We start from the raw sequence: 12,771 nt of genomic DNA, 5'->3' as shown, positions 1-12,771 counted from the left end.
TAAAAATCATTTTTAGTGTATGAAGAAAGGATCTTCTCTGGCACCTATACTTACACAAATATGTATGATATGCACATGGACAAAACCCATCAGGAAGAGTCTATGTCAAATATAAGCACAGATCTGTAATGAAAATGAGTGATGTACCAAAGATTGGAATAGAACAAGTCTGTACCTCCTCACCTCACCGGTTGTATGACATTACCACACTATGGTACCCCCAACATTACAGAGGGGTAGATAGTGGGCACTATGCGCGCATGCAACACGCAGCAGCTATGCAGGGCTGCAGAGGCCCATCGGTTCAAGCGGAGCACTCCAGAGAGCAGCCACACAGATTACTCGTCCGTGCCGTCAGTCACGTGCGCTAACGTCACCATTTATACTCCCTGGTCCCTGGTCCATTGTATCGTAGCGGCCGGGTGGCTCACCACACACACGTGGTTTTACCAAGCTCATCTTTACCACATATATTAAACCACGCTGTAATATGTTGGAAATACCACGCTGACACAAGTTATAAGGTAATTAACTTGTTTAATCCCTGGAGCGCCGGGAGCCGTTACCTCTATCTACAGCGGTCGGCGCCAATGACCAAGATGGCCGCCTTCCGCTTCCGTTCCGGCCCTTCCTGTTCCGGAGACGGAACACTAGACCGCTACTACATATCTCCCCCCTTTATGCAATAACAAAACATTAAACTCTCCAGTCCTTACTTCCAGTTCATATCAAAGTCTTTGAACTTCTCAGGTACCTTTACAGTTCTCCCAGCTCTGGTTTTCATCACTCCAACTCCTCCATCTTCCTCCGGTTCCATTCGGTCCAACCTTCTTCCTGCACCTTCCCTTTCTCTGTCCATCACGTCCTCACTACGCTCTTCCTTGCACCAGCCCCTCGCTCCTTCGTTCACACCTTCTTCGTTGCTTTCTTCCACTTGCTGCACTCCTTCTTCTACATCCTCGTTTCGCCTTCCACTACCTTCTTCTTCGCCTTCATCGCCTACATACTCTGCTCCTTCCTCTGTCTCCTCTCCCCACTTCAGGATCTTTCTGCATTTGGCCATTCTGTCCTGTGACCACACTTTCCCATCACTGAGCAGGGTGGACCTGGGGTAGGGCTCCAGCATTTGCAGGGGTGGCGAAAATTTGCTTTCCCCCTTCTTCTTGAGGATAGCCAGCTTCACTCTTACCCAGTCGCCCTTCTCCAGTTCTACTCCTTGAACGTTACGTCTCTTATTAAAGTGTTCAGTGTATACTTCTTGAGCCTTCTCCAGATTTCTTCTGACCACGGCAGGTGACCATTTACTTTGCACCACTAGGTTCCTCCACGCCGTGTTGTCCTTAGTGAAAGCTTCTCTCCCTCTCAACACCTTGAATGGACTGTAACCTGTGCTTCCCGGGGTAATCCGATAGGCCCAGATCATCTTCTCCAGTTCCTTTTCCCAGTCCAGCCCATCATTAATGGCTGCTTGAATGGTGCCCATTATCAGTCTATTGAAACGCTCCACCTGACCGTTTCCCACGGGATGGTAGATGGGCGTATGTTTAACTTCTATCCCGTTCCTGGCTGTGAAGGCTTCCCACTTTGCTGAGGTGAATTGCGGCCCATTATCGCACGTGATGACTTTTGGGATTCCTTCTCTGACAAACGTGGCGCGTAAGAAGTTCACCACTGCCTCAGTGTCCACATTCTCCATCACCTCCACCTCTGGCCATTTGGAATACTTGTCAATGAGGACTACAGCATACTTCTGTGTTCCTGCTCTGTTGAGGATGGGGCCCATAATGTCGACTGATACCATTTCCCACGGTCCATCGGGCACTGGGAATTTTCCCAGCGGTGGTCTTAACATGCTCTGAGATTTGTCTGCCTTGGCACATGATTCGCACTGTCGTACATATCGTTCTATCTGAGCATCTATGGCCGGCCACCAGTACGCTTGCCTGGCGAGGGCCTTGGTCTTCGTGATGCCCTGATGCCCTTCGCGCAATAAAGTCATCAAGTGATCCAGTATGCCTTGCGGTGGGATCACCTTATCACCTCTCAGGAGGAATGTCGGGTTCTCCGCCAGTGACAGTTCATCTCTGACTTCCCAGTACCTCCTAAGTTCTTCCTTGAGGTGTCTCTTTTCTGGCCACCCGTGGACCACGTACCCTTTGATGGCCTCCAAGTCAACGTCTTCTTTGTATGCTTCTTCCCATTCTTGGGCACTGATCACTTTCTCTGTATCCTGGATGGTGGCTACCAGGTATCCTTCCCATCTTGGTTTCTCCTGGTTGTCCGCCCTCTCCATGGCCGCTGCTCTGCTGAGAAAGTCCGCCACTTTGTTTTGCGGCCCCGGAATGTGCTCCACATTATACACAAAGTCCAATAGCCGCAGAGTCATTTTCGCGATTCTTGAGGTCGCATGAGCATGGCCACTGGAAGTCAGTACCCTGACCAAGGGTTTGTGGTCCGTTCTCCCGAGGAATTTCGCTCCCCACAAATACTGCCTAAATCTTTCCATTGCCCATACCACCGCCAGCATCTCTTTTTCAATGACGCTAAACTTTTCTTCGTTGGGCGCGAGTGACCTGGAGGCAAAGCTGACCGTCGATGTTTCACCCTTCTCTGACCTCTGCATGAATACCGCTCCCAGGACACGGTCACTGGCATCCGTTGTGAGAATGGATTCCCAACGTTGCTTTCCTGAATAGGCTGAGCAAATTGAGTCTCTTTACTGCTGTTAAGCCCCCCCCCAGCAACAGCCCCAGCAATGCCTGCTGTTGCAGCCATAGTACTTGCGTTTAGTTGTCTGCCAGCTGGGGTGGTCTTCTTGCTCCGTGTAGTCCGCTGCCGTCCTGACATCGAATCCCTCGGTCCCTCTGCCTCCCCTCTATGGAGCTGCCGCTGCACACCTGTGAAGGCTGTATCCAGGTACCGGAGTGTAGACTGCTGAGGTGAGCCAGCCCCGCCTCTCCCTCTCCCTCTGCTTCCCGGCGTAGTGACTGGACGGGATACCGCAAAAAACCAAACGCGAAATGTGCGAAAGGTATTACTGAGCTGTGAAAGTGCCCTTATCATTGATCTTCTTATTTTTTCAGCCGGCTAATTGAATGCGCGTTATCTTTGCAATTATGCGTCTCTCCGCTTCTCCGTGCTGCTCCGTTTCTCTCGACTTGTCTAGCGCTACTCTAGCGCTGAGTATCTGTGAATACCTCTGCTCTCGGGCACAGACCGCTAAGCGCCGCTCAGAGCTGACTCTCGGTGCCTCTGACCTCTGATCTCTGCTCTCTGACACAAAACGCTAAACGCTGAACACCACTCAGAGCTGCTCTCGGTGCCTCTGACAATCCGCAGTTCCCCCGCTCTCGGCTCTCTGCATGCCGGTCTCTCATATCACACGATGTGGGATCTCGGTGAAGTCTGCTCTCCGCTCACATTCCCCTGCATGAAAAATAAGCTGCCGAGCCAAGCCCTCAAAGCAGAATCTCGGCGGAGCAGAGCAGAACCATGTAGCGTTCTCGCTCGGCGGTTCAGCCCGCCATCTTGACTCCTCCCAACTAGAAGAGATGGGAATAAAGATGGGGGGTCAAAAGCAAAAGAGAATAATGGCATAACAGCTAATGAGACTGAGACTGAGACCGAGGTGAATGCACTAGGAGAAGGGAAAGGCACTCTTGTCAGGGATGATTGCACTATACCTAATTCAGATTTAGCGCAGGTATTGGCGCTCAAAACTCAAAATTTGAACAACCCTGAGAAGGAAGCGGAAAAATTAGGAAACAACAGATCCGACTCAATAATGGAGGTTAATTCGGATGCAAAAACTGGAACTGGTAAACTTTCCACCCCTAATCTCCCCTGCACAGATCTGTCAGAAGCTACTCTTGAGGTACAGGTAGCGAACAGCAGATCAGCAGAAACCACAGTTGTGGTAGAAGACCCTGAGAGTGTAACAAGTAAACCCCAACCCCAAGACAAACCAAAAAGCAGCGCGGAGCAGTTTACTTCCACTACCGAAAACATTACCGAAAACATTAATAAAGCCCCAGGTGAAATAATTGAATTAAAGGAGAAAGGAGATGGCGAGAGTACAGTGCTGAATAGCACGGCCATGCCTGAAGATGATGATTCGAACTTAGAATACGAGGAGCTGACAGAAGACGAAAGTGCAGAAGGAGCACTTAAGAACCCTGCCACTAAAAAACCTACTGTCAAGAAAATTAAAATGAAAGCTAGAACCAAACAAAAGAATGCTCTACTTAAAACAGTCAATAAAGAAGCTCTTGGGAACAAGAAAAGCCGCCTAATCGACGACAGCCCGTTAAGAAGGTGGATCGAGGCGAAGGGGGGAGTCAAGAGCATGGCTCTAAGATTGTCTGGCGCCAGCCCAGAAGAGGTCTACAATACTCAGGGGGCTCGCAAAAATGATTCTATAGATATAACTAGTGATCGTATTCAAGACAGTGCCTCGACTAATCAAGAATCCCTGGAACACTCTGCCATAGCCACGTCAGGGCTTGAATTAGGGGCTCTCGCAACCTCATCCACAACAGTTGCAACCCCCCCCCCCACTTTAACTGATTATAATGCTTCTTCACCCACTGAATCTAATATTGAGACACTTGAATCAGATGATCAAGACCCGGATCTTGCTACCATTAGCTCAGGTCACCTAAATGAGGTAAATGAGGTAAATGAGGAGAATCAAACTATAATCTCGAAACTGAAAAAAACACAGATACCGATCACAGAAACCCTTATTGAGAAAATAGCCAAAAGCCATGGAGAAAAGATCATAGAGAAGGGCACAGATGACTCTCATAGTAAGATCCAAAATACAACAACAAGCTCTGGAGCGCTAGCTGAAACATGCACTCAACTAAAGGCACCACATGAATCTCATGATCCTGTTAACACTAATCCGTTTAGTCTCTCTAGCTTTCAAAATACTCATGAGACTCCAGACCCAACAAGGGTGTTCATGGAATCAATAATGCAGACTCTCTTAGAACAAAGAGCGGAGACTCAACAACAGTATCTGCAACTCAGAGAAGACAATACTAAGATACAAGAAACAATGAGTACCATCTGTCAGGGTCTGGGAGGTGCGACTAAAGAGATTGAGGATATTAAACTACGCATTGTAGAAGTTGAAGGGGATGTTAATAAGACCTCAGCAACCACAAAACAAAACTCTCTAAGAGTCTCTAAATTAGAGGCCAAAGTGGAGGATTTAGAAAATCGCGCTCGAAGGCAAAATCTTCGCCTATTTGGTATTCCGGAAGGAATGGAGGGGTCCGATCCTAGGACATTCATGGTGAAACTTCTCCAGAGATCCTTTTCTGATCTTGCGGACTGGGACTGGGATTCACAGTTGCAAAGAGTTCATAGGCTGCCTCTGATACAAAAGAATACTAATAGTAAATTTCCTCGACCGTTTCTGATTTATTTTGGTAATTTTCTTTTGCGGCAAGCTGTTTCACTGAAAGCAAGACCGAACAATCCTGTGACTGTTGATAACTTAACATTTTTTGTGAAATCAGATCTTAGCAAGGGCACCATGGACAAACGCTGGGAGCTTAGGAAACTGATAGATCCTTTTAAAAATTTGGGGTGCATGGCCTATCTCCAAGAACCTGCTCGTCTCAAAGTTATACGAAATGGCAAGGTGGTTTTTTTCACAGATTTAGAAGATGCCGAACTAGCTCTGGAAAAACTCTCTAGGGAAAGTGAAAGAGAAAAAGAAAAACAAAATTAACACCAAAATGAAAATTAAATAGCTAGTTGGCTTTACCGTTGTAGATAAAAAAGAACGAGCAAATAGGGAGCTATGTAAAGGCTAGGATTAAGCAATTGTGGCATGAGCATGAGCAGTTTATCATGTTAGCTTTCTCTCTCTGCTGCCTTTTCAGCGGCAGCACTAGATAGGAGGGTGCTCCCCCCTAAGGGACGGGTGGGTGCGAGGGCCTCGTGGGGGTCCTGGCAGGGGTGGGTCTGACCATGTCGGTCTGGGGTGGGGGGGAAAAAATGGGTGTAAAAAATGGTTCGCAGGATTCGATTATTGCTTTAAACTTAACAATGAAAATGGAACGTATATGAAATGGGAAGTGGTAGCTGGGAGAAATTTGTACTGGATAACCAACAGGATAATAACATGTCTAAATTAAGAATATTAAGTTGGAATGTGGACGGTCTGAATAGTAAGAATAAGAGGAACTTAGTAAAGGAGGAGATTAAGATGTACAATCCGAATATAGTGCTACTGTCAGAAACACATATTAAATATCAAGACCGCAAGCTGTTATCACAACTGAATTATAATGTGGTGGTATGCTCTACTTTAGATGAGACCATAAGAGGGGTAGCTATTTTAATACAACGAGGTGTTAGATACGTAACAACAAAAACGGCATCAGATGTCCGTGGGAGGTGGGCAATTGCACAGATACAATGTGATAACTGTAAGATAGTATTATGTGTGATATACGGACCAAATATTGACGATCCTAGGGTATACGAAGAACTAAGTTTATACTTACTGGATTGGGATGGAGAATTAATAATAGCTGGGGATTTTAACTGTCCAATTAACTATAAAATAGATTCTACCGGACAAAGTAAACTTAAACGAATGAATAAAGTTAGAACTGCTATCTTGGAATTAGCAAGATTGAATAACGTCAGAGACATATGGAGATCAAAATATCCTCTTCAGGCAGGATACACTTATTATTCTGTACCACACAGATCTTGCTCAAGAATTGACATGATATGGGCCACAGAACAAATTTTAGATAACTGTTCAATAGATATTTGCCCTAAAATTACTTCTGACCACAACCCATTATTACTTGAGGTTATGTTTCCTGATCAAACTAAAGAACCACGAAAGTTTTCTTTCCCGAGACATTTACTAACAGATACGAGATTCTCAATTCTACTCAAGCAACATATTCAGGAATTTATCTCAATTAATATTAATACCGCTAACATTAATATGGTATGGGATTCATGTAAATGCAGTATTAGAGGTTTTGCCCAACAGTACATATTTAGACAGAATGCTGAGATTCGCCATGAGAAGAAACAAATAATAGATGAGATACGAAATTTGGAAATCAGCTTGGCAGAAGCAACGAAATATGCAAGGGATAATATAGAGAGTATTAGGCTAAAGCTGGCGAAATCACAAGCAGGTTTATTAAAAACACTGAGAGAAAGATACACCTCACAATTACAAAAATTTAAATTCAGACAATATGAGGGCGGCGATCGTATTGGGAAATTACTGGCCTTCAAAACCGCGGATAGGAAAGCCAAAACAAAAATCAAAGAAATAGTAGGGGATGACTTAAAGATATACGACAGAACGGATCAAATATTAAACCAGTTTGTTAAATTTTATCAACAATTGTACACCCCAGAGACATCACATGCGAAATCAGCTATAATACAATATTTAGATAAATACTTAACTGTATCTCAAACACTCAGTATAGAAACTTTTGAACAACTTAACTCTGTAATAACACTAGACGAAATAAAACGGGCCATAGATAGTCTACCATCAGGGAAAGCAGTCGGGGAAGATTGCCTTCCAGGAGAACTTTACAAACTTTGTGCACAAGAACTGCTACCTTTATTGGAGAAAGTGATAAACTCAATCAGTGTATCCAAAAAAGCACCTCCTTCATGGAAAATAGCGAAAATAATATTTTTTTTGAAAAAAGGGAAACCGGAAAAAGAGTGTGGGTCTTACCGACCGATTTCTTTACTTAACACGGATGTCAAAATCTTCTCTAAGATACTGGCAAATAGGCTGGCCCCTAGCATGCCTTCCATGGTTAATCTACAACAACACGGTTTTGTCATGGGAAGGGATACTACTACACACGTTAACACCTCAATAATTGCCTTTGATGTTGCTGAAGTTACACACACCCCACTCGGTATGATTTTGCTAGACGCAGAAAAAGCTTTTGACCGAGTGGGGTGGGATTATCTGTGGGAAGTATTAAGGAAATTGGGTCTTTCCGGGTCTTATCTGGACTGGGTTATGTCCCTCTATGACGAACCTTTGGCTTTGGTTAGTTATGGAGACAAAGAATCAGCAAATTTTAAAATACTAAGAGGCACGAGACAGGGCTGCCCCCTTTCTCCTTTACTTTTTGCCTTATCCTTAGAACCTTTTTTAAACGCACTAAATGATCAGGTAAACATCATCCCAGTAAGTCATGGAGGAACTGTTCTGAAGCTAACGGCTTACGCCGACGACATAGCTATTTATACAAAAGACTTTAACGGAGCTATGCCAGAAATTATTAATGAGGCACATATATTTGGTCTAGTTTCAGGTTATAAACTGAACGTGAGTAAAACCCAAATCATAGCTAATTATTCCCCCGATATACATGTTTATGACACATGCAAAGAAGCTACTTATTTAGGTATCAAGTTAATGGCTAAAGTAGGGAAAATTCTGGAAACAAACTATGATACCTTCCTAAAAGAAACCTCCACAACTCTTAAGAAATGGCACAAAATCCCTCTCAGTCTGCTAGGTCGGTTAAACCTGATCAAAATGAAAATACTTCCCAAGTTACTTTATTTGTTTAGAGCCATACCACTACAACCGAATCAATCTTTCTTTAAAAAATTGGACTCTGTCTGCAGTAGCTTTATTTGGGGATACAAAAAGGCACGCAGGGCTATAAAATTTTTGAAATTACCAATCCCAAAAGGGGGACTTGTTTTTCCTGATTTTAAATTATACTTTTTGGCAACTTTTTTTCATAGAATTCGGAGCTTACTTAAGAAAGAGTCCTGTACTTTTTTTTATCGCTATTTGTTAGGTACTGATTCAAATCAATTTCTGCTCCGCACACACGATCCAAACTACTACAAACGGGTGAGATTTAAGACAGCTAAGCATGTTATAAATATCTGGAAAAAGATTATGCATATTAGTCAGATCTCATTTTATAATACGGAACTCAGACTATGGGACAATCCGGGTCTTCCTGTAATTTTTTCAGACGGGACTGGGCATCGCTGGATTAATTGCGGCCTCAACACACTAGGCGATATATTTGGACATAATGGCATGCTAGATTTCGACACCATGAAAATTTTAAATGGTGTGACAAATGATATGCACTATCGATATCGCCAGCTGAGAGACTTTTTTATTAACAAAATGAAATTAACATCAATTACGCAGTCTGAGATTATAGAGTGCATATATTCTGATAAAACTAAATCACTTATAAAATTGGGATATCAACTTTTAACCAAGGATAAAATTGAAAATACCACCAATATAGCTAATAAATGGTCCCGCCGGCTAAATCAGGACATAAGTTCAGAACAGATCAGTAAAGCTTTAACTCATATAAATGATGTTGTGCACTCTTCCAATTTAAGACTACAATCATATAGGACTATCACAGAAATGTATTACACCCCAGAAAGAATATCCGCCTGGGCGCAAGGGAACCAAGCATCAGAAAAAACAAAATGTGTGAAGTGCAACACTCACGCCGCTGACATAGAACATATGCTTTACTCTTGCCCGGCGTATTCTGGCTACTGGACGGGTATTATAAAACATCTTCACGACAGTCAGATTAAAATACCGGATCTATCACCTCAGCTGGTTTTACTCGATATCTATGAGACTTACTGTCCCAATCAAGACTTTATAACAATCTTATTAGCCTGTGCAAGATTAATTATAGCAAGAGCCTGGATATCCAAGAACACTCCAACCGTAGCTGAGTGGTTAACATTAGTTATAGAAATCAGAACCATGGAACTTACACTCGCTAAACATAGAGGACCTAAAACTTTAGCTAGAAAAGAAAAAATTTGGATGCAATTTATTTGAAGTATAACAACTGCGGAACAGAGATGATACATGAAGATATTTGTGTGAAATAACTGAATCAGTATGACTTGTTTTTGTGAAATAGTTCCTTTCCTTTTTTTCTCTAACAAGGTCGTGCCGAAGCGACATAACTTAACTCTTGCTTTGTTTTTCCTTTTTTTTTTTTTTTTTTTTTTTCCTTTTTCTTTTTTTTCATTCTTTTTCTTATTATTGCTTTCTCTTGCCAACACAAAAATCAATTGAGATTGTAAATGTACTTATGTATGATATTTTTGTTTTATTACCGATTCCTGCGACAATAAAAATGTAAAAAAAAAAAAAAAAAAGAGAATGGATTCCGCATTTGGGTCGAATCCCTTCAGGGGAATGGTTGCACTCATCTCACGTTTAAGGGCGTCACATTCGTTCTGTTCCTCCTGGCTCCATAGGAACTTGTTCTTTTCCTTCAGTAGCTGGCGTAGGAGATGCGTTTTGGTGGCAAAGTGGGGGATGAACTTGCTGTAGTATTCGGCCATTCCCAGGAATGACCGAACTTCCTCCTTCTTGCTAGGATTGGGATCTTCCAGAATAGCTTTCATGTTGGCCCTTTTTGGCTCAATCCCCTTTTCGCTCACCTCGTGACCTAGGTACGTGACGGACTGCACTCCAAATTTGCACTTTGACCATTCCGCCGTTAGACCATTGTCCTGCAACGTACGCAGCACCTTGTGTAGTGTCTCGTTGTGGTCCTGTTTGGTTCTTCCCATTACTAAGATGTCGTCTTGGAAGAACTGTACATCCTCTACGTTCTTCAGTATTCTGTGCATCATCTTCTGAAAGACCGCAGCCGCTGAGGCCAAGCCAAACGGCATTCTCACAAATTAGTAGCAGCCGAAGGGCGTGATGAAAGACGTGAGATGGCTACATGATGGATGTAGTCTTACTTGGTGGTAGGCTGACGATAAGTCCACTGTGGAGAACCACTTGATGTCTTTAGTCTTCGCCAGCATCTCGTTCATGAGGGGCAGGGGGAATTTGTCGATCACGATGTTTTTGTTCAGTTCCCTGAGATCGACACACAGCCGTACTTTACCATTGGGCTTCTGGGCTACAACCAGAGGTGAAAGCCACTCCGCACTCTCTATGGCTCTGATCACTCCTTCTTTTTCCAGCCTGTCCAGTTCCGTTTGCACTGCTTCTCTGCATCGGAACGGGATGTTCCTCACCTTGTGAACTACAGGTTTCGCTCCCTCCTTCAGTTTTATGAGGTGCTTGTACTTTGTCAGTTCTCCAATTTGTCCATTGAATACTTTGGGGTATGCCCTGTGCCATGACTCCACATCATCCTTCCCTTCCATGTCCATTAGTAGGAATTTTTCAATGCCTCCTGGGTTGAGTTGTATTCCCAACGCTCCTTGGTCTTTCCAGCTTAGTACTGAAGGGCCTTTCTCCGCGATGTACAACTTGAAATTTGCGTTGCGGCCCCTGAACTTGAACAGGAGGGGGCAGTACCCCAACATGGGAATTCTTTGTCCTGTGTACGTGACAGGTCTTAAGTCCATCGGGTGTAGTTTCTCCTCAATCTTAGATACAAACTTTTCCTCCCATACTCGTCTCTGGATGATGGAGATGGGTGCCCCGCTGTCCGCAATCATCTCCATGGGTATCCCACCGATGTGCATGTTGAGTCTGGGTTCGTCCGATTCCCTTCCTTCCAGTTCCAATACCTGGACATCAATGTAGAGGACCCCTTCCAGGTCTTCAGTTTCCTCTTGGTCTTCTGCATTGTCTTGTTGCTCTTGGTCCACATATCTGACCATCGCCCCTTTGGGCTTCCGGCGGCACACCTTTTCATAGTGCCCGAACACACTGCAGTATGAGCATTTCGCCCTGAACGCAGGGCACGCTTTGTCGTTACCCAGATGTGAAGTACTACCACACCTGTAGCAGCTCGGTCGTCCCCCTTTATTCGTCCTTTGGTCTGTCTGGTTGGTTTGGGTGGGTCGTCTTCCATCTTGATTCCTTTGTTGGTCTCTCTGCCTCGTTCGTTCGCCTCTCACAGGCGTCATTATCTTGCATACTGTTTGCGTCCCACCTGCTTCCTTCCTGGCATCTTGCGCACATCGTTTTGACAATTCAGCCTTCTTCACCATCACCCAGATTTCTTTAAGGGGGGCGTCCCCATTCACCCACAGTTTCTCTTGGACGTGGGTGCTGGACGTGTGCATGATGATCTGGTCTCTGATTAGGTCATTGTGTAGCGCTCCGAACTTGCACGTAAGGGCTAACTTTGTAAGGCTACGAAATACTCGTCCACCGTCTCCCCGCTCTTCTGCTTCCTTTGAAAGAAGTTGTATCTGTCTATCGCGACGCACACAACTGGCCTGTAATGTGCGTCAAGGTCCGCAATGGCATGGCTGAAGACGTCAGTGTCCGTAGCATCTCTCACGCCTTTGACAATGGTATCATAGACCCTTATTCCTTCCGGGCCCAAGTTGTGTAGCAGTATCTTTTTTCTTCTCTTGCTGGAGAACGGAGTGTCTCCTTCCTCTTCTAATGCATCGAGGTAGTTAAGGAAGTACCTTTTCCAGTCTTCCCATTGCATCTCAGGTTCTCCACTCTTAGTCAGGAATGGGACCAATTGAGTGAGGGAGGAGGATTGGGCAGCCATCTTGCTAGCACCTCTCTGGTTCACTGGGACAGGGATAGCCCGACCAGGTGGGCTCCCCGGCGTAGTCTGTTCGGCCGTGTCCCTTTCGCAGTGATCACCGTCGCTATCTTCCCCTGTTAACACCCCTGCGGGGTCGGGTTGAGCCTGCAGGCTGTCCTCCTTGGCTGGGCTCATTGAGACAGGCACACCTTCGCCTGTTCGCCGCTCCGCCAGCTTGCCGGGCACGACCTCGTCTTAGCAAGGGGTGAGG

The 12,771-nt window shown here is 44.8% G+C and overlaps 1 protein-coding gene across 2 annotated transcripts in view; it reads right to left on the bottom strand.

The window, feature by feature from the left end:
* LOC147691763 (phospholipase A and acyltransferase 2-like) overlaps window positions 1-12,771 on the bottom strand; it is a 248,427-nt gene that overhangs the window by 27,635 nt on the left and 208,021 nt on the right. The window lies entirely within an intron of this gene.

The sequence above is a fragment of the Lissotriton vulgaris genome, chromosome 9 (genome assembly GCF_964263255.1).
Source record: "Lissotriton vulgaris chromosome 9, aLisVul1.2, whole genome shotgun sequence".
Taxonomy (NCBI): Eukaryota; Metazoa; Chordata; class Amphibia; order Caudata; family Salamandridae; genus Lissotriton; species Lissotriton vulgaris.
This window is presented reverse-complemented; position numbering and strand designations above follow the sequence as displayed.